Below are 20639 nucleotides of genomic sequence, written 5' to 3'. Positions count from 1 at the left end.
CAATGCAAGTCCTGTTTTCTGCCAAATTAGCCTCAGAATTGAGCAGTTGGGCAAAGGATGGCGAGGACCTTGTGACCAAGTGGATGGTTCAACTCCTTCTGCCTCGGGGGAATGGAGCCCCAGGGAAGGACTGCAGCTGCTGTGGCCACAATCACCCCCCTCCCCCATCCCCCAGCCCAGCAAGCCAGGGAGAAAAGCAAGCAGCTGAGTGGAAATGATCCATGGAGAAATGGCTCTGCATTTCTGCACTTGCTGTGTGATCCATGATAAATTTCAGGTGAGCCTAAGACTGGTCTTGGTTTAAAAAGAATGAGGAGAAGCAGCAAGAAAGGGAGGAGTTGTGCCAATAGGATTACTGTGGCCAGTGTTTGCTGCTGAAGATAATTAGGTGAATACTGAAGCCTTTGGCACAAGAGGATGCTCCCAGACTTGCCACCCCCAGGTAGGATATAAACAGAATTCGAACTATTATTGCTTTGGAGGCCTTTAATAAACTATGGAGGGGATATGAAGTAAAGCCCTGTATTACAGAAGAAGTGTCAATTGGTTCTTACACCTCACAGGGGCCTTACCAGAGATGCTTCTTAATAATGGCTAATGTGAATGAGTGTCTGTTGCATGCCAGATGCTGACTGTGCTAAGTGATTTGCATGCATTTTCTTGTGTGATTGCACAGTATTCCGGGGTAGATACTGCTATAATCTCCCATTTACAGATCAGGAAAGTGAAGTTTAGAGAAGTTGACAATTTGCTCAAGGCCACACAAGCACTAAGATTTCAACTGGATAGCAAGGTATGCTAGTCTAGAGAGAGGGAAATGGAATAGGATAAAGGAGAGAGGCCAGGGAGATCCCTGTGTCTGCCCCCATTGTGGGTGTGAAAGAGAAATTTCAGGAAAAGATTAGGCAAGGAGAAAACCAGAGGGGAGTGTAACAGTATTCAGACAGCCTAGTTTTAATGGGGACCTGAGTGTGTCCTGAGCCCTCCCAGGGGGCCCCTGCTCAATTCCCATCCCCCGCCCCCTCTGTACTGTTCCTTCCAAACCATTCCTCGTCCACCCTCACCCAACACCATCTGCAGTCCCTTTGTAGCAACTAATCCAACTGAGAGATTTGCAGGAGTGATTTCCACGGGTGTCTCACTAAAAAATAATGAGAAGTGGTTTTCTTACCCTCCTCTCAGAAAGCAATCGTGGCTTTGAGTCTTGGAAACTTGCATTTATTCTTGACCCAGAGAAGAAAGAACAGGTCTTTCAAGTGCCCTAAGGTTTGCGAAAGAGGGGGTGTGACCCCTCCAGCCCCAGGAAGAGTTGGATCCTCTAAAGAGTGGGTCTCAAAACACTGCCCCCTGGCATCCCCAAGACCATTTCAGTGGATAGGAGAGGTCAAAACTACTTTCAAAATAATATGATTTTATTTGCCTTTTTCCCTTTCATTCTCTCACCGGTGTACCTGGAGTTGTACCTAATGTGTGACATCACAACAGACTGGATGCAGAAGCAGATATGAGAATCCAGTTGTCTTCTATCAAGCCAGATATTAAAGTGATTTACAAAAATGTAGAACAAAACAACACAGTTCTTCTCATTAATATTTTTTTGCGTTGGAAAATGTCTAAAGCTGACCTTGAGGACAGTTGCATCTTGCCCTAACTTTTTTGCTACAGGAAGAAACAATACTTTGGAGACAAAACAAAACATTTACCTTCAGGAAAAGAATTCTTTTCATTCGTGTCTTCCTCCAAAACGTCATACAATTTATGACTAGGTTGCCCTGTTTGCGTTGCTGCCGTTTTGGTTTGCTTTGGTCACTTCTCCTCCCTTCTGAGCCTCCCCAGCCTTTTAATCCAGCTTACTCTGGGACACAATGAATCACTGAAACACAGGTGTCAGGCCACCCGAGAGCAGCCCTAGTCAACGATTGCCCCCAAAGCGTGACAACTTATTAATCAGTAGGGTTTATCAGTACATTTTATCTTCAAGAATCTAAAATATCACTGCCCGTCCATTTCATGGCTGGTGGAGACTCCCTGGTATCTGCTTATGCTCTTCAGATAAGAGCTGTTTATGGGCAGGGCCCCTAGCTAATGCAGCCCCACGAGCCGCCACAAGGCCTCGTGAAGCACCTGGCACACAGAGGCACTCAGGAAATGTGGAGTAAATATAGTTGGATTGGACTGCGAAACCCTTGGCCCTGCCAATCCAGGAATAACCAGAGGGACCTGATGACGTGTGACATATCGCCAAGTCAACCAAGCAACCCCAGCCAGTACCCCAATTTCTGCTGGCCCTCCTCATGGACCCCCAGTCAATGCCTTTGCCTATGGGAGCCCCACAACTGCCCTGCCCTACCTTCCTCCCTCTGACCAGACCGTGAGGAGATAGGAGGCCAGAGAGTGGATGGGAGTACCCAGAGAGGCCTCCACCAACATTGACATGGCTCGTCCTGGCCTATTTGTATCCAGACCTGAATAGTCCTGCAGTGATTGTCTGTCACTTATAAATGTTAATGTGCACATAACCACTTTACCAAAAAAAAAAAAAATCAACTAAAATGTTTCTCATTCTGATCAATATTGAAACTTGAATTTTTAGAGTTATAATCAGTGAGTTATACTCTAAACTATTGAGTATGCTCATTTTTTATTGAATATAATCTATATACTTGTCACATTAATGGTTACGTAGAGTTTTTTTTATACTGATGTACTATTGTTCGCTTAACATTTGCTGTGCATTGGTTACTTGGGTCGCTCCAATTTTTCACTACCAGCAATTGTGCTATGGTAAACATATTTGTGCAAGTTGCCTTTTTTTGTGTCTTTTAGTATTCCTTAGACTCTACTTCCACAGGCTATCCTCCTAGTAAGTCTACCAAACATTTAAAGAAGAATTAACACCTAGCATCTCAAACTCTTGCAAAAAGTTGAAAAGGAGAGAACACTTCCTAACTAATTTTACAAGGCCAGCATTACCTTGATAATAAAATCAGATAAAGATACTATAGCAAAAGAAAACTACAGATTAATATCCCTGAAAAATATGCAAAAATCCTCAACAAAATACTAACAAGGCAACTTCAACAACACTTTTAAAATATTATACACCATGATCAGGTGGGATTTATTCCTGGAATGCAAGGACAGTAAAATCAGTCACTGTAACGCATCACGTTAACAGGATGAAGGACGAAAACCACACAGTCATCTCAATTGATACAGAAAAAGCGTTTGACAAAATTCAATACCCTTTCATGATAAAAACACTCAACACACTAGAAAGAGAAAACTACCTCAACATAATAAAGGCCATATGTGAAAATCCCACAGGTAATGTCATACTCAATAGTGGAAAACTGAAAGCTTTCTCTCTAAGATCAGGAAGAAGACAAGGATGTCTACTCTTTCCACTTCATCTAAACTACAAAGGAAGAAGTAAACTCATCTCTGTTTGCATGACATGATCTTATTTGTAGGAAACCTTAAAGATTACACACATACATCCCTGTTGAAACTAATAAACACATTAAGCAAACTTGCAGGATACAAAATTGACATGCAAAAATCAGTTGCATTTCTATACACTAACAATTCTAAGCACTTCTATATACTAATGAACAACTTGAAAATGAAATTAAGAAAAGAATCCTATTTACAATAGCATCAAAAAAAAAAAGAAATATTTAGGAATAAATTTAACCAAGGAGGCAAAAGACTTGTACACTGAAAACAAAATACTGGAAGAAATTTTAAAAGACATAAATAAATGGAAAGACATCTCATGTTCATGGATTGGATGACTTAATATTGTTAAAACGTCTGTACTACCCAAAGCAATCTACAGATTCAGTGTAATCCCTATCAAAGTCAAAATCCTTATGAAGTGGCATTTTTTGCAGAAATAGGAAAAAACATCCTAAAATTCATATGGAATCTCAAAGAATCCCAAATAGGCAAAACAATCTTGAGAAAGAAAAACAAAGCTACAGGGCTTACATGTCCTGATTTCAAAACATATTACAATACTACAGTAATCAAAATAGTATGGTACTGACATAAAGACAGACATATAGACCAACAGGATAGACTAGAAAGCCCAGAGATAAATCCTCAGATATATAATCTTTGACAATAGGAAAAGGATAGTCTCTTCAACAAATGGTGTTGGGGAAACTGGACAACCACACACACACACACATACACACATACACAAAGTTGGATCCTTACACTATGAACAAAAATTAACTCAAAATTGATTAAAAAGCTAAATATAATGCCTGAAACTATAACACTCCTAGAGTAAAACATAGGGAAAAGCTTCATAACATTGGACTTGGCAAGGATTTCTTGGATATAAAACAAAGAGCAAAAATAGATACATGGGACTACATCAAACTTTAAAACTTCCATGTATTTTTTTAATTAAAAATATTAATTGAAGTACAGTTGACTTATAATGTTGTATTAGTTTCAGGTGTACAGTACAGTGATTCATATATATATATATATATATATATATATATATATATACTCTTTTTCAAATTCTTTTCCATTCTAGGTTATTACAAGATATTGAATATAGTTCCCTGTGTAAAACTCCTCTGTGTTAAGGGAAACAATATGAAATATTCTGGTATTCAAATACCCAGGACTGAATAACAATAATTTGACAGTTAATCATTCTTTAAGTAAAATTGTTGTTCCGTGGGTGCGAGGGCAGGCAGTGGCTAGTTGAGCTCACATCTCAAACAACTGAATGAGCACTTTTCCTTATGCATGTAACCATCATACAGCAGAAGTACTTTAAGTGTACTTCCATTTCATAACAGAGAATATTGAAAAGACAGGTACTCAAGGACTGACATTTAATAAACCTAATTTTTCTGCTTCCATAAGGACATTCTTATATTTTTTAAGATTTTTTTTTGATATGGACCATTTTTAAAGTCTTTATTGAATTTGTTACAATATTGCTTCTGTTTTATGTTTTGGTTTTTTGGCCGCAAGGCATGTGGGATCTTATCTCCCCCACCAGGGATTGAACCTGCACCCCCTGCATTGGAAGGCGAAGTCTTAACCCCTGGACTTCCAGGGAAGTCCTTAAGGACATTCTTAAGTGAAACAGGGAGCACATGGTGGTGAGGAGCACAATGGCTACTAGTGTGGACTGGTACCACTGCTGCACTTCAGAGACTGAGCTGGTCAATCACTGCTGATCTACAATCGAATAACCACAGCCCTTTTTAGTTTACAAAGTCAAATTTTCTGTTATTCCCATTTAATGCTGACAATACCACTTATCATTATCTGCCATTTACAGACCAGAAACTGAGGGATAAGAGCTGAGAAACTTCCCCAAAGTCTTCAAGTTGTCAACTGGCAGTGCCAGCTCTTCTGACATCAAATCCCATGCACTAGGAAACACCACCTCTCACCACCACCCATCATTGACTTGACCCCCAGAGCCATACCTGGTACCAAGCCATGAAGTAAACGAGTCTGTCTCAGGGTCTCCTCACTTCTTTGTCCCTCTTTTTGACACTGTGGGTGCTCAACCATCCAGATGTCTACCCTGTCCCCACCCATCCTCATGCTCCTCTCCTGCAGCATTTTTGCGTCTGCCTCCCTCAAAACAGTATTAGTACCTGACATTTGTTCTTTGCATTTGGGTTTTATGAGGCATTTCCCCATGCATCATCTCCTTTGGATTTTGATCTTCAAACTACTTTGTGAAATAGTTTTTCATTCTCCCATTCTGCAAGGAAAATGAGGCTCTTTGAGGTGGGAATTTGCCCAAGTTCACATAGCTCACCTTTCTTGTGCCTCCTTTTCTTAAGATCTTTCCAACCTCTAACAGATTTATTTATAAGGAGGTTTACATGATGGATAGCTTCTTTACATGTTCCTTCCAAGAACTATTAGCTTTATGAAGTTTAAAAAAAAAAAAAAAAAAACTTGTATCTATGAAATGACTCCCTAACCTTGAGACTCTTAAACGTCATCATTGTTTGTGCCTCTCCAGGAGAATGATTACATGTAGAACTGAAACTGGGCCATGGAGAAACAGAAATGATCATAGTTTTGCAAGTGAAGGTGTAATGGGTATACATTTTTGCAAATTGTAATAAATAAATATAACTATTTACATTTGGAAGTGATAGTATCATCCACTGTGTTCCTTTCATCTCACAGGACATCTCAACAAGGCATGCATCCTCCTCTGAAGCCACAAACCACAAGAATAATATAACAGATGTGTTCAGATTGGATACACACAAGAGTATTAGCAGAAATTAGTTGAATAGCATTTAATGATCGCGTTCTTTGAACAGCCACAGACCATTCTGTAGGATAACTAAATGCCCAATTAGAGTAAACCACAAAGAGTTAAAAGGAAAAAGCATCGGAGCCCAAACCTGGGAGGCCCTGCTTTGAAGTTCTTTTACAAGAGTATGGCAAGGGGAGGGAGTACTTTAAACTGAGGAAACAGGAAGTACCTGGATAAAAAGTTTATTTCATTTCCTGGGGGGGTGGTCTTTCCAGAAGTGCTCTTCCAGGAAATCAGGCCTTTCCCACCTAGGTGTTCAGGTTTCCTGAGAAGAAATAGATAACATCCCCCTGTCACAGTGTGGAGGATCAGCTAGTCAGTAAAATTTAGCTGCAGAAATCTGAGTTTGCCCCACTCAGTGTTATCAGCTCGAAGGAAGAAGACTTTGAAGAAAGGGCAGGGGAGAGAAGTGGGTCTGAGGAAGAGGCTGCAGTGCAGACTAGCCTTCTGGAGAAGTAAGCAGAGCCCAGAAGGAGAAGCGGAGGTAAGGGACAGGTAGCTGAGGGTGTTTATGCACGATGTGCGAGATGGGGCTCCATCCCCTGGGAAGAGCCTAACTGGGCACCGCACCCACTGCAGAGATGATGCAGAGGATGGTACCTCGGGGCGGAGGGGAGGACATCAGTTAACACACTGAGCCCTGTGCAACTGAGACCTTCAAGTAAGCCATTCTCAGATAATTCCGTTCTGTCCGCAGCTCCACCGGAAGGACCGTGGCTGGAATGGCCAGATTTGCGTAGACCGCAGTGACCCCTGGTGGAGGTGCACGCCAGCCGCCACCCACTTGGGGCCGTGGGGCTGGGCAAAGGGGGTACACTTTGAACGAGTTGCAGGATCGTGGCTTCCTTTACACACACAATTTCTCCGTCTTCCCAAACAGCAAATTATTCAGTTACGATACGCTGGCTGCGGCTATCCATGCGCCATGCTTCCTTCTGGAGATCACTTTCCCCCGTCCCTTCGTGTTCAACTAAAGCGGACTTCCCGTCGCATTCAGCCGGCTCCGCCCTTCCTTCCCTGGACGCACAGCACTCGCATGTCCTGCCTTTTTCACATGCTCCTTCGTTAGATGCCGCTTCCCCAGCTCATCGTTCTCCTTGAAGTCCCAGCTGCCTCTTCTGTTCTGATCCGAATGAACCCAACTTCGCTGGTACTTTGTCTTCGCCAGCCTCCTTCTGATGAATCCTGCCAGGTCGCCACGTGGTGTGGGGATCCCACCAAACTTTTTTTTTTTTTTTTTTTTTGCGGTACGCGGGCCTCTCACTGTTGTGGCGGAGTTGGGCCTCTCACCGTTGCGGAGCACAGGCTCCGGACGCGCAGGCTCAGCGGCCGTGGCTCATGGGCCCAGCCGCTCCGCGGCATGTGGGATCTTCCAGGACCGGGGCACCAACACGTGTCCCCTGCATCGTCAGGCGGACTCTCAACCACTGCGCCACCAGGCAAGCCCTACCCACCAAACTTTTTTAGTGATTTGGTATTTGTTGAAGCTTCAAAAACTCTTTTAACCGAAGAGACATTGCTGGTCTTGCAAAGAGCCCTGTCCAGTCACAAGGGACGTTGAGAACGGCCAGAGTCCCCACTGATCTTTGCCAGCACGTGGCTCTGTTAGAAACTGCAGGCGCGTGACTGCAGCCAGGCGATGGGTCAGCACTTTCCTAAAAGGGGAACATCCCCAGAAGAATGAGGAGCAAAGGCTTCCCATGCAGGAGTGCTTGTTTCTGAAAGTATGTGAGACAGCATTATTCCTGAAGAAACTTGGTGGTAGTATTTTGAGAGAAGCAGACGTGCCTTGAACCAGTACATTTGCTTATACGTTTCTAAGAGTTAAGAGATAAAAAGAGATGCTGTTTTTCTCATCATAAATTTATTTCCATACCTATAGATATTTTTAGAGACCTTTCTGATTCAGGAACGGAGATGAATGTGGCGTTTCTTGGAAGTGTGAAGGTACAGTAAATAACCTAATTCTGAAATATTTGAAGATTTCACAGAAGCCTTGAAATCAATGCTCTTTGAGTAATTGTAAAATAAAGTAGGAAATAGACCTGGGTAAGTACATAGGATAGGAAAACAAATCACTGTAGTCTAAATATGACACAGGTAATTCTTTTCAACTTCCAGTATAAAACATACTTCAAACCAAAAAGAATGTGCCGAATGAACCCAAACAATTCTCATCTTAGATGTCACAACCATGCAGTTTCTGGCAAAGTATCGGGGTGTGTAGGCAAATGTTAGCATCTGGGAGATGGGTTATAAGGTGTGTTAAAGAACTAATGGAAGCCTCAAATTTATTTTGCCCCTAAAAACGTTTGTGTTTCGGAGAATTTCTGGGAAACTACATGAGATCATTTTAAAAAATAATTCCTAGGCGTTGCCCAGTTGACAGCCAACATAAACATTGTATTCTCCGGGATCAAAGAAACTACCCCATCAAAGAAAAACTGGACAACGCCAGGAATTCGATCTTTCAAACTGTTGGATAAATGACGCCAAAAGAAGAGGAAAGCATAGGATGTTTGGAAAGGAGGTATAGCAGAGTTTTCTTTAATGCTGAGACTTTAAAAAAAAATTTTAAATAATAGTAGTAGTAGTAAAATAACAGGTATTTATTGAGCATTTTGGGTGACCCAGCGCTATTTGCTGAGACCTTTACACATACTCTTTCATTTCAACCTCACCAAACTCCAATGAGGTAGGTACTATCATTATCCTCCTTTGACAGCCGATGACACTGAAGCTTAAAGAGGTCATTAACTTGCCTAAGGCCACAGAGGAGTGGACACCGGGGCCTGTACCCTCAGTCGGGCTATTTTCCTCCTTTCTGGGCTAACACTTCCTAAGCACTTGCTGTTTCCCAAGCACGCTTCTTGCAGGTGTTGACTCGTGTAATGCTCACAACAGCAGCCAACGAAAGATACGCTAACAATAGCCCCATTTTACAGGTGAGGCAACTAGGGCACAGAGAGGCTGAGGAAGCTGCCCACGGCCACCCAGCTAGTAGGTGCCACAGTGGAACTCAGACTCAGGCAGTCTGAGCTCAGAAGCCAAAATCTCATCACTTTCTAATACTACCTCTCATGTAGTATTAAAAAAATTTTTTTTTCCGTCTGACATATTTGGTTTCTGAGTTGCAGCCTAAACAATTAAGCCCGCCATTCAAAACATCAGGGAGAACTAATATTTTCTTTATTGGCATTAATTTCAAGCCCCGGAAGGACTGGAGAAAATCATGACAAGGAATGCCCACGGATGACCCAGTGTTTCATTATCAGCTACTGGCCATGTCAGCAGAGGTGAGATACGGCGAGTGGAAGATTTGGGGAAGGTTTTGGTCACCAAGTCAAAGAAATGGCGGGTCATGCCAGGAGGAAGCAAGCAGGACCTGCCGGCCAGGGCTCCAGAACTAACTTCCAAATGGAGCAGAGACAGTACAGGAACCAAGTGGGCCTGGTACCTGATTCCTTGCCTCCCCCCCAAAAAGGATTACCCCCGAGCACTTGAGTCAATCCTCCTTCTAGAGAGAGTGTAATCTGATGCTGGTTTACTACATGTGTCTTTCTTTTAACAGCTTTCATTGAAGACTGGATATATCTAGATCCAGGATAGATGTGCCCTTGAGGGGGGCGTTGGAAGAATGACCAGGAACATGCTGTACACATATTAAAGTGTGTTTTTTTGGCGGGGGGGGGTTGTGGGTTTTTTTGCAGTACGCGGGCCTCTCACTGTTGTGGCCTCTCCCGTTGCGGAGCACAGGCTCCGGACGCACGGGCTCAGCGGCCATGGCTCACGGGCCCAGCTGCTCCGCGGCATGTGGGATCTTCCCGGACCGGGGCACGAACCTGAGTGCCCTGCATCGGCAGGCGGACTCTCAACCACTGCGCCACCAGGGAAGCCCTAAAGTGTTTTTTAAATAAATAAATATTTGTGAAGTCCTCACAACGTACAAGAACTTCATCTCTTACTGTTCCTATCAGCCAGCTGTTTGAGATGAGGAAGTGATTCCTCACGGTGGTTACGATAACTGTCTTCTTAAGCTTGAAAGAACTAGTCCCCTCCTTCCCAACCCCCATCCTACAATAGAAAATGAAGACAAGGGAATTCCCTGGTGGTCCAGTGGTTAAGACTCCACGATCCCAATGCAGGGGGCCCAGGTTCGATCCCTGGTCAGGGAACTAGCTCCCACATGCTGCAACTAAGAGTTCAGACGCCGCAACTAAAAGATCCCACACAAGGCAATGAAGATCTCACATGCTGCAACTAAGACCCAATGCAGCCAAATAAATAAATAAATAAATATTTTTTAAAGAAAGAAAGAAAATGAAGATGATATCTAAAGGCCGTTTCCTAGCAGTTCTGTACTTACAAATGATGGGTTACACTACCAGCTGAATGCCAGTGGAGCAGTCAGGATAGAATAGGTTAGGCTGCTGTAACAAACACCCCCCAACACACACACATACACACATCTGGGGCTTAATACAATAAAGGTTTATTTGCAGCTCATACTACATGTGTAGTGTGGAGTGCAGGATTTGGTGATGGGGGTGTGCCTCTCAACGTAACCATCCAGGGGCCCGGCTGCAGGGTTGCTAGAAGATCCCTCTAGGGAAATGCTTCTGTGATACCAGAAGAATGGGAACAGAATTGTGCATAAGCATTTAATATTGCCTCCTGGAAGTAACATATAACTTCCATCCACATTTCATTGGCCAACACAAGTCACACGATAAGCCTAACTTTTAAAGAGAAAATAAAATACAAACTTAGCATGTGCCCAGAGAGGAGGAAAATTGGACTCTATTTAGGTGCAGCCCTAATGGCTAAGACATTGAGTAAAGGAAATTTAATGTCAGAAACAGGAGCTCGTAATCATAAAAAAAAAAAAGAAAAGAAAAAGGAGGCCCCCTTTAACTGTGTGGATCTCAAACTAAAGGCCTGCTTGATGAATGACTCAAGACTGATGACAGGTAATGTTTCGGTAAGTAGGTGTGTACAAGAGGTACGGCCGGATGGAGCTGGTGTGGCCAGTGATAGAGACAAGGACCGAAAATCTACTGTGCAGCTACCAGTTTAAGAACTTAACAGCTGAAGCCTGAAGTCGCCAGATGCACGCAGGCCCTGCAGCCTCAGAGGAGTGGCATATGTGGACGTTAGGAAGGGGAGAAATTGGAAACTATTTTACCCACAACCCTGTGACTCAATGAAACATGTTTCTTAATGAAAGCAATCGTGCAATAGGCAAAAACTCAGCCCTGGCAGACTTCGGGATTAGGCGGCAACCTCTCCACACAGGACTTTCAGACTTTGGCCTTGATCTTTGACTCACTAAATTTCTCTATGACAGAACACTGGGACAAAATGACCTCTCATTCCTGATAAAATTTAACTAACACTTTTTGTGAAATAAAAGAACAGGCAGGACCAGGAATATGGGAAGAAAAATGGGAGCTCATCTTGAGAGGTAAATGTTCATGGCACTGTCCATCCCCAAGGGCTTCTCCCAAAAGGAGGATATTGTCTGTAGGGCCCGGATTTCTCTGTAAAATGGGAACACTGTTGTCTCTGATGAAGCTGGCAAGTCATCTGCCATCCATACCAATCTCATTTGCACTCTATAACCCCTCTAGAAAGTATAAAGCACACTTTTAAATCTCAAAACAAGGACTCGGTTTGAGTCAAGCAGGTGGACAGCTGAGAGGGCTAAGGTTATTAGCTGGACCCATCTTCCTGTTGTTCAGGGCTTTCTGCTCTGCAGCTGTGAGAGATGCAAAGCTTCTCTCAGTTACTTGGGTACAGATCCAACATGCTCCAGAACGGCCAAAAGACAGCACGACAAAGAGCTATAGTCTCTGACTACTCGGTGTGTTCCTCCCACAAGCAATATAGGGTTCACCTGGAACTTCCTCGAAATGCAGACTCTCAGGCCCTGCCCCAGACCTGCTAAACCAGAATCTGCATTTTAACACAGTCCCTGGGTGATACGTACGCACCCTAGTTTCAGAAGCTCTGTTCTCCAGAGTTTTAAACTACCCATGAAAGATGCCTTTGCTACCATCTTCAATTGAACAGAACTAAAAATCAAGACCAACTTTTCCCAGCCTGCCTTCTTTCCCATCTTGTTGTCAAACAGTCAAATTGGCACCAAATGCCCAGGTAATAATTCACCTGCCTCAGAGCCTTTCAAAAGAGCTGGTATTTGCATGAATGGAACTGCCCTTACTTTGGACAATTCCATTTCAGTATGTCCCTATAAAAACTAAAAGTATAATTTTTTTCTTTAAAAAATCAGTTTTAAATACTTGCTTCTATAAGCTGTACACTTATTTCTCCCAGACTATTAATTAGACACACACATCTGACCATTTTATTTCTAACTATCTCTTCCCCCTCCACCAACATCTGCCAAGTACAAACAGGGATAAGTGACGGTTTACACAACGTGCGCAGGTATTTCTATTTACAGGGATTCAATGGAATGTTGTCTTTTTCATTTGCTTTGTTTGTTTTGCTTGAGACTAGCTGGGCAGTCTGGACTATGTCCTGCTTTGCTATATTCATCTGGTCTAGTTGAACATCCATATCTGAAGGCATCAGTAGAAAGCTGAGAGACACCACCTGGCAAGAAATCTCCAGTGACCTATTCTCTATTTTCTGAAAGTTTTGAACCAGCACAACATGTTTACCTTAAAATGTTAACGCTTAACATCAGAGCAGTTTAATTTGAAAATAAGGTTTTATTGTGCTAAAGAAAATATCATCATGATGTATGTGCTAATTGTGTCTCCACCTGCTTTGGGAACTTAAGTGAAGCAAGTAGACAGACATTAAACTCAAGGAGTCTGCATTAAAAGGATATTTTGCTTTTCATTAGCATTTACTTCTCAACACAAAACTCCATTTTCCGCCCTCAAAAGCTGAAGTAGGTACAGCTGATGCAAAAGCGTATTTTAACATGATTGGTGGCAACCCAGACACTAAGTTCGCTGGAGGATTTCTATGACACACTGTTCTCAAAAACCTTTAAATAATCTCTAGTAAAACGGAAGAGGGAATATTTCCAGGTGACAATGGGGCTGGAAGTGATATGACGTTTGTACGTGATGGGCTACTCATTTTTCTGAAATAAAGAATCTTGTGAAAGGAGGAATTATGACTAGTATTTACAACAGATTTTCATAAACATCCCCAAATTCCAGGCACAAGACAAAAGGCATGACTCAGATCACAGTAGGTGTGATGGCCGGGGAAGTGGTCCTGGGGAAGATTGCTTCCCTGCTGCCTGAGAATAGCTCTGGGGAGATTTCTGTAGGAAGCTGATAATGGGCTATTTCATTCGAGGATCACCAGTAAAAATCTGGTTTTGATCAAGAGCATTTCCTTAGCTAAAAATGTCATGTTTCCAGACCTTGATTTGATGTTTTAGTAGATCGCGGCTGAAAAGACTGAGAACTTGAAAAAACAATATGAATGACTGTGATTTTTTTAATCTGTGCTGCCACGTGAATCCATGTGATAAGATTATCTTGATGGGTGTGGCTTGAGTTCTCCTCCACGCTGTGGTTTTTAGGGGGCTGAATGTCGTGTCTCCCTGAAACCTCTGCAGTCCCACGTGTAGGAGGCATTCCTGGGAGTGCAGGAGGCGGTGCTCACAGGAGTTTGCTTAAAAGCTCACACTCTGAGGTCCCACCTGGTCTGGGGTGGGCTTAGGAGTCTGCATTTTTATAATATGGTTCTGAGGAGGTGAGCTTCAGAACAAGTTTAGAGAAAGGCTGACTACAACCCAGTTAGTTCCTCATCTTTAAGAAAAAAACCCATATTAAAAAAACAGAAAATAACAAGCGTTGGTGAGGACGTGGAGAAATTAGAAGCCTTGTGAGCTGCTGGTGGGAATGTTGAAGGTGCAGCTGCTGTGGAAAACAGCATGGAGGCTCCTCAAAAAAATCAGACATACAATCACCATGTGATCGGACTTTCCTGGCGTCCAGAGGTTAAAACTCTGCGCTTTCACTGCAGGGGTCACGGGTTAGATCCCTGGTCGGGGATGTTCCGCATGCTGCAAGGTGTGGCCCCCCAAAAAAATTACCATATCACCCAGCAATCCCACTTCTGGGTAGACACCCGAAGAGTTGAAAGCAGGGTCTCACAGAGTGAAAGGCAAGGCCACGGTCTCAGGTCCACCCCTTCCCTTCTGCTCCTCTACTCAGTTCCCAGAGATTCCCAGCGAGGAAGCAGTTGAGCTGTCAGGCTCCCAGGATGTGGGCCTGGCTTGTTGGGTTGGGATTTCCTCTATCACCTCAACCCTTTCACTCCGAGAGAGGAGTGCACAAGGCTTTGGAAAATGCAAAACAGCTTCTCCTCTCAAACAGGCTAGAGATCCGTATTCTGGGATGGTCAGAGTCAATTCCACGGTCTAGGGGGAGAGGTGGACCTCAGAGAAGTGTTTGTCCTGGGGAGCTCACACAAACTTCAAATGCAAGTTGATATTTTAAATTCATCTTTAAAAGATTTCCATGTTACGTCACAAACACATTTTTCTTTTTTGGTCTTGGACAAAATTGACAAAAATGTCCCTATACCATAGTTCGCTTAAGTTTTACAATTACATAACACACACACACACACCCTTATACATATCCACCAATGTATATATACATCCACATACACAGTATTAATACCACATATATATATAAACACACATATTTAATAACTACATCCTTAATTAATCTGGTTTCATATGTGTATCTATATATATACGTCTATTCATGTCTATAACTTCAAAGAGGTGATGGTTGGGAGTGGTCTTTGGAAGAAAACCCTGACATATGAATGCAATGTATTTTCATTACGCATCACTGGGTGAACAGATTGGACTCATTCCTCCTCACAGAACTTACTGCAACATGCAAAAGAGCTCACCTTCTCACAGAGGTTAAAAGGAGACTGCTTTCCTAAAAAAAAAAAAAAATTAAAGAAAATGACTCCTAACAACAGAGGACATACAGACAAATGTAAGTCATGAAAAAGAAATGAATGTAATTTGACATTAGCTTCAACTGAGAATTAAACCATTAACAGTCTGGGGTAAACACATTCTAAGCAAAGACCCAAACTCGACCTAGCAGCCATCTAGGAAATGTCCTAAAGTAGTGCACGTGGATCAGAAGGATCTAGACCAGTTCTGCTGCCCAAGGAGGGTTCTGAACCTGCTACTACCAGCCAGCCTTGGGTTTGCGGGACAAATCTAGTTTAGACCTTGAAGCCCAGGGCAGGTTTGGAGTAGTTTAGGGACTCCTGGAGAGAGGGTAAATGAGTCTCTGTCGAATCTCTTTGTTTTAAACCGATTTCAGAGCACAGAGCCCAACTCAGCCCAGGTCTCCCCAGGTCCGCATAAGAAGCACCCAGTGGACTTCCAGAACCCCCTCATGCCCCGAAGCCTTGAACCTTGACCAAACCCAGAGAAAATGACAGTGCAGCCTGGTCTTGCCAGGCGAGAGCTCCGGTGTGTGGGCTTCACAGCCGTCTCAGAATTCAGGCCAAGGCTCCCTGGGGGCTTTCATTAGACTTGGTACCCAGCTCTGCAGGATGCAGATTCTCCTGTGATGTCTACTGCAGATAAACGCTCCCAGAGGAGAGTGGAGACAGGCACCGCTCTGCCGAGGCTCCACTGTGAGGCGACAGAAGGCAAGGGATGGATTCGAGAGCTATGCGCTGCCGCTGTCGGGCACTGGAATCTGAAGAGGTTTTCTTCTAAACCTTTGAGAGCTTCCTGTACTCACTGTGTAGGTGGCGTATTTGGATCTTTTTCTTAGGGAAACATATAGGACTCTTAGAGGAAACAGGACAGACATAAATATACTAACTTTTTGTTGAGGCTGTAGGTTCTGTGAACAATAGCGGTTGCCAGTATGAACAGAACAACTGAGAAATGTGTTACTCTTCTTGTATAAATATTGCAAACATAATCTTTATGTTTTCTCCATATCTGTTTCCAAAGAGCTCAAAAAGCTTTTCAGGGAGTTTGTAAGAGGTTCCCAAGCCACCAGCTGCGCCAAGGTTAGTGTGGGAAACCTTGGTCCAAGGCAGCCGGAGACCCAGTCTTCCTCTACATCTTCCCCCAAGGTCACTGTCCTGCAAAATCCGGAAAAATTATCATAGATCTTTAACTGGTGCCTCTTGGATGGCGTGTTGCATTTAACGATGAGGCGAAGAGAGATAAAGAGATTCTCGTGGCTGGAGTTATCTTTGGTCATAGGACCTAGATTTCCCAAGGCCTCCATCATCAAGTCCTCCCCAAAGTGGCCCATGACAATGACAAGTTTCAGTCCAAATATAACTCACCCCTCCACCTGCTCTGTAACAAGTTTATTTATTTTATTTTTTGGCTGCACTGTGTGCAGCTTGAGGGATCTTAGTTCCCCGACCAGGGATCGAACCCAGGCCCACAGCAGTGAAAGCACCGAATTCTAACCACTGGACTGCCAGAGAATTCCCTGTAACAACTTTAGAGCGAGGGTTTTCTTCTACTTTTTTCCTATTCTCCGTGGTGGAGTGACCCGCATAGGACAGTTGCTCAATAAAGAGTCAATTCTCAATTAAACTCACTCCAGTGTAATTTTCATTTCTGTAGTTTTGATGACCTGAAATCGTTCCTTAATTTGTACAAGAAGGGTAGGCAGAGAGAAAGTGAAACTGTTTGGGGGCCGCTGGGAGCTTGGGCAGGGAGCTAAGTTTGACCTAAGAACCACAGAATCAGGCACAAGAAATGTAGCTTTCACATTTATTTGAGCCTCTGTGCCCGTGGACTATTTAAGGAAGAGCTATCAGGTGACAATGAACAGGTAAGTCCCATAAGAGGGATCTTAGAGCCCACCGGGTCAGACCATCTGCCTCCACTGAAGCCTCTCTGGTGATGGTCACTCTTTATTGTAAGAAGATAAGCATTTCAAGGAAGCTTTACTTATAAGGACAGCCTTCTGGATATGCTACCAAAGTGGTCTTCCCCAGAAGAGAAATAAAGGAAAGGTGGAGGGCATGTGTCCTGGGGCTGGCTCCCCACGAAACAGACGGGAATGCGATGGAGATCTGGGAGCAGGATGTTTACTGGAAGGGCTCTGGGTGGACCCCTGAGGGGGAGTGGACGACTGGGCAGAGGGAGAAGCAGAGCAACAGGGGCCTTAGCTAGTCTCCAGGAAGCTCTGGAGCCTGGACGGCCCTTCAGAGTTGTTCAGTCCCTCTTATGGACTGAATCGTGTCCCCCGCAACTCACATGTTGAAGCCCTAACCCCTAGAACCTTAGAATACGACTGTATTTGGAGATGGGACCTCTGAAGAAGTAATTAAGATTAAATGGGGTCATAACGGTGGGGCTCTAATCCAATGATTGGTGTCCTTATAAGAAGAGGAAGAGACGCCAGGGGTGGGTGATTAGAGAAAAGCCCACGTGAGGACACAGCAAGAAGACATCCATCTACAAGCCAATGCTGAAACCATGCACCTCAGATTGGGACCTGAACCCACGCGGCTGGGACTCGAACTTGGCCGAAACCCACAGTCTTCCAACAGAGATCACACACTTTAATGAAGCTCAGGTTCTTGATGTCTCATGGCAGAAAGAATTCAGCGAGAGACAAAGTGATAGGTAAGAAGTGGATTTATTTAGAGACTGTGGGCCCTGCCCCTTTCCCTCCTGTTCCATGTTTGTAAGTCACCCAGTCTGTGGCACTTTGTTTTGGCAGCCCGAGCAGGCTGGTACACACCCCCTTGGCCAGTGCATGGATGGGAGTGGTCCCCGGGGAAGGGGTGGCCTGTCGGGTGAGGAGCTCCCTCCCCATGAGGCATTTATTTCAGAGGCAGGCCTGGGTGCTGCGGGCTCTGGGCTGTGCACCACGGCACTCTCTACAGCAAGGCCCCATGGCGGTCCTGTGAGCCAGGTGAAGGCCTGGGACGATTATGAGGAAAACAGTGCAGGGGATGAGGATAGTATTACAGGAATCATCTCAGTGACCTGCCATCATATCAAGCCTTTAAAATCTTGAATAAGTTTGCATTCATAAAACAGCACTTCAGAATTCAAGAGATTGTAAAGATCATCTCATCAAACCCTGTCCTTGAAAGCTGGGGGCAAAGAGGCTCAGAGAAGTTGAGATTCTCCAAAGATCTGAAGGCCACTGGAAAACCCAGCTGGACCCAGGACCCTGGCTTCCCAGGGCTCTCTCCAACATGCCTGGTCCAGCTAAAACCAGTTGTATAGTCCCCACAACTATAGTGGCTCTAAATACAGGGGGTTTGGGGTTTTTTTTTTGTTTCTTTTGGCTTCACCAGGTCTCAGTTGCAGCATGTGGGATCTTTAGTTGTGGCACGTGGGATCTAGTTCCCTGACCAGGGATCGAACCCAGGCCCCCTGCATTGGGAGTGTGGAGTCTTAGCCACTGGACCACCAGGGAAGCCTCTCTAAATACATTATTTATTTATTTATTATTATTATTATTTTAAATTTATGTATTTATTATTTATTTTTGGCTGTATTGGGTCTTCATTGCTGCGTGTGGGCTTTCTCTAGTTGTGGCGAGCAGGGGCCACTCTCTGTTGCGGTCCGTGGGCTTCTCATCGCAGTGGCTTCTCCTGTTGCGGAGCATGGGCTCTAGATGTGTGCGGGCTTCAGTAGTTGTGGCTCGCAGGCTCAGTAGTTGTGGCTCGCGGGCCATAGAGCATAGGCTCAGTAGTTGCAGCTCACGGGCTTAGTTGCTCCACGGCATGTGGGAATCTTCCCAGACCAGGGCTCGGACCCGTGTCCCCTGCACCGGATTCTTAACCACTGCACCACCAGGGAAGTCCCCTAAATATGGTTTTTAATTAAAGGTCCCAGCTTGAAAATAAAGACAAATGTAAACTGCACTGTCCGTAAACTTGGCAGTGTGATTCACAAGCTACGACTGTGTCCCAGTGAGGAAAACCCAGGAGACCTCCGTGCTCACGGCCCAACACGCTCTGACTGGCCCCAAACAGCAGGAAACGTGGTGTGAACTGCTTTTGGTGAGTTTGCTCCAGGTGGGAGCAGGATGGAACAGACCTCTTTCTTTGCTTGTCTCACCAGCCCCCCGCCCCTCCCCCCTGCTTCCTTCCTTTCCCTCTCTATTCTATCACATTACCTGGAGTAATATCTTCAGTGATAGGATCTCACTGTTTAACCTAAGCGACTGGAGTTTCAGTCCAGAGATAACAAAACGAAAGTGCTAAATACCTAGTGGCCCACAATAAATGTTCATTTTCTATTTTGCTGTAATATTTTCATAACATCTCCTTTATAAATAGATGGTTTTGGGACTTTCCTGGTGGTGCAGTGGTTAAGACTCCGTGCTCCCAATGCAGGGGGCCCAGGTTCAATCCCTGGTCAGGGAACTAGATCCCACATGCATGCTGCAACTAAGAGTTTGCATGCCGCAACTAAGGAGCCCATGAGACGCAACTAAGGAGTCCATGAGCCGCAACTAAGACCCCGCACAACCAAATAAAATAAACATTTAAAAAATAAATAAATCAAATAAATACATGGGTTTTTTTCTTCTGTAGAGATTTGCCCAGAATAACTAAGACATCCTTACCAAATCAGTGCATCCCAAACCCTAATGTTAGAGACTCTGGCCAACTTTCAGGCTTCCTTACAGAAATTCCTACAGAATGTGCTGATGTCATGAGCAGGCCCAGTTGGCTGAAAGCAGCAGAAAACCACGACTCAAGTGACTTAAACAGTAATGAATGTATTTTCCAACGTAAAAATAACTCCAGGGCCTGAGTAACCCTCTCAACGAAAGAGCATTTTCCTAGACGAAATATGAAGGGCATCACTTTACAAAGCAAAGAGCTGATAAGCTGGTCACCAAAGCTCAGGCCAAAGTTGAGGGAAAGTCTGAATCCAGAGCAACAAGGGGACCTCGGCCACTTTGCCCCAGGGCATCTGCTGCACAAGCAAAGCAAGAACCCATGGGCTTGGATTCCAGGCGGGGGTCTTCCCGGAGTCCCTCCTATAGGCTGATATTCCAAAGGGCCGCCCCCCCGCCATCAAGGTAACTGTGAACCAGAGATAAACCTTCCCTTTCCGCACAATCCTAGCGTACCTCGAGGAAGGCTGGCTGTTGACTACGGCTGGAAGAGAAAAGAAGAAACAGAAAACACTGCCAGGGAGGAGTCTTGGCTGCAGCCCCACCTTGGTTACCTTGGGCAGATTTGCAGACCAGGTTCCCTTCTGGGATATCAAGCCAGGTGTGGGGTTTAAGGTGGTCTTGACTGGTGGAGCCCCTGGGCACCTGGCAGT

Source organism: Delphinus delphis, chromosome 18 (assembly GCF_949987515.2).
Source record: "Delphinus delphis chromosome 18, mDelDel1.2, whole genome shotgun sequence".
Classification (NCBI taxonomy): Eukaryota; Metazoa; Chordata; class Mammalia; order Artiodactyla; family Delphinidae; genus Delphinus; species Delphinus delphis.
This window is presented reverse-complemented; position numbering follows the sequence as displayed.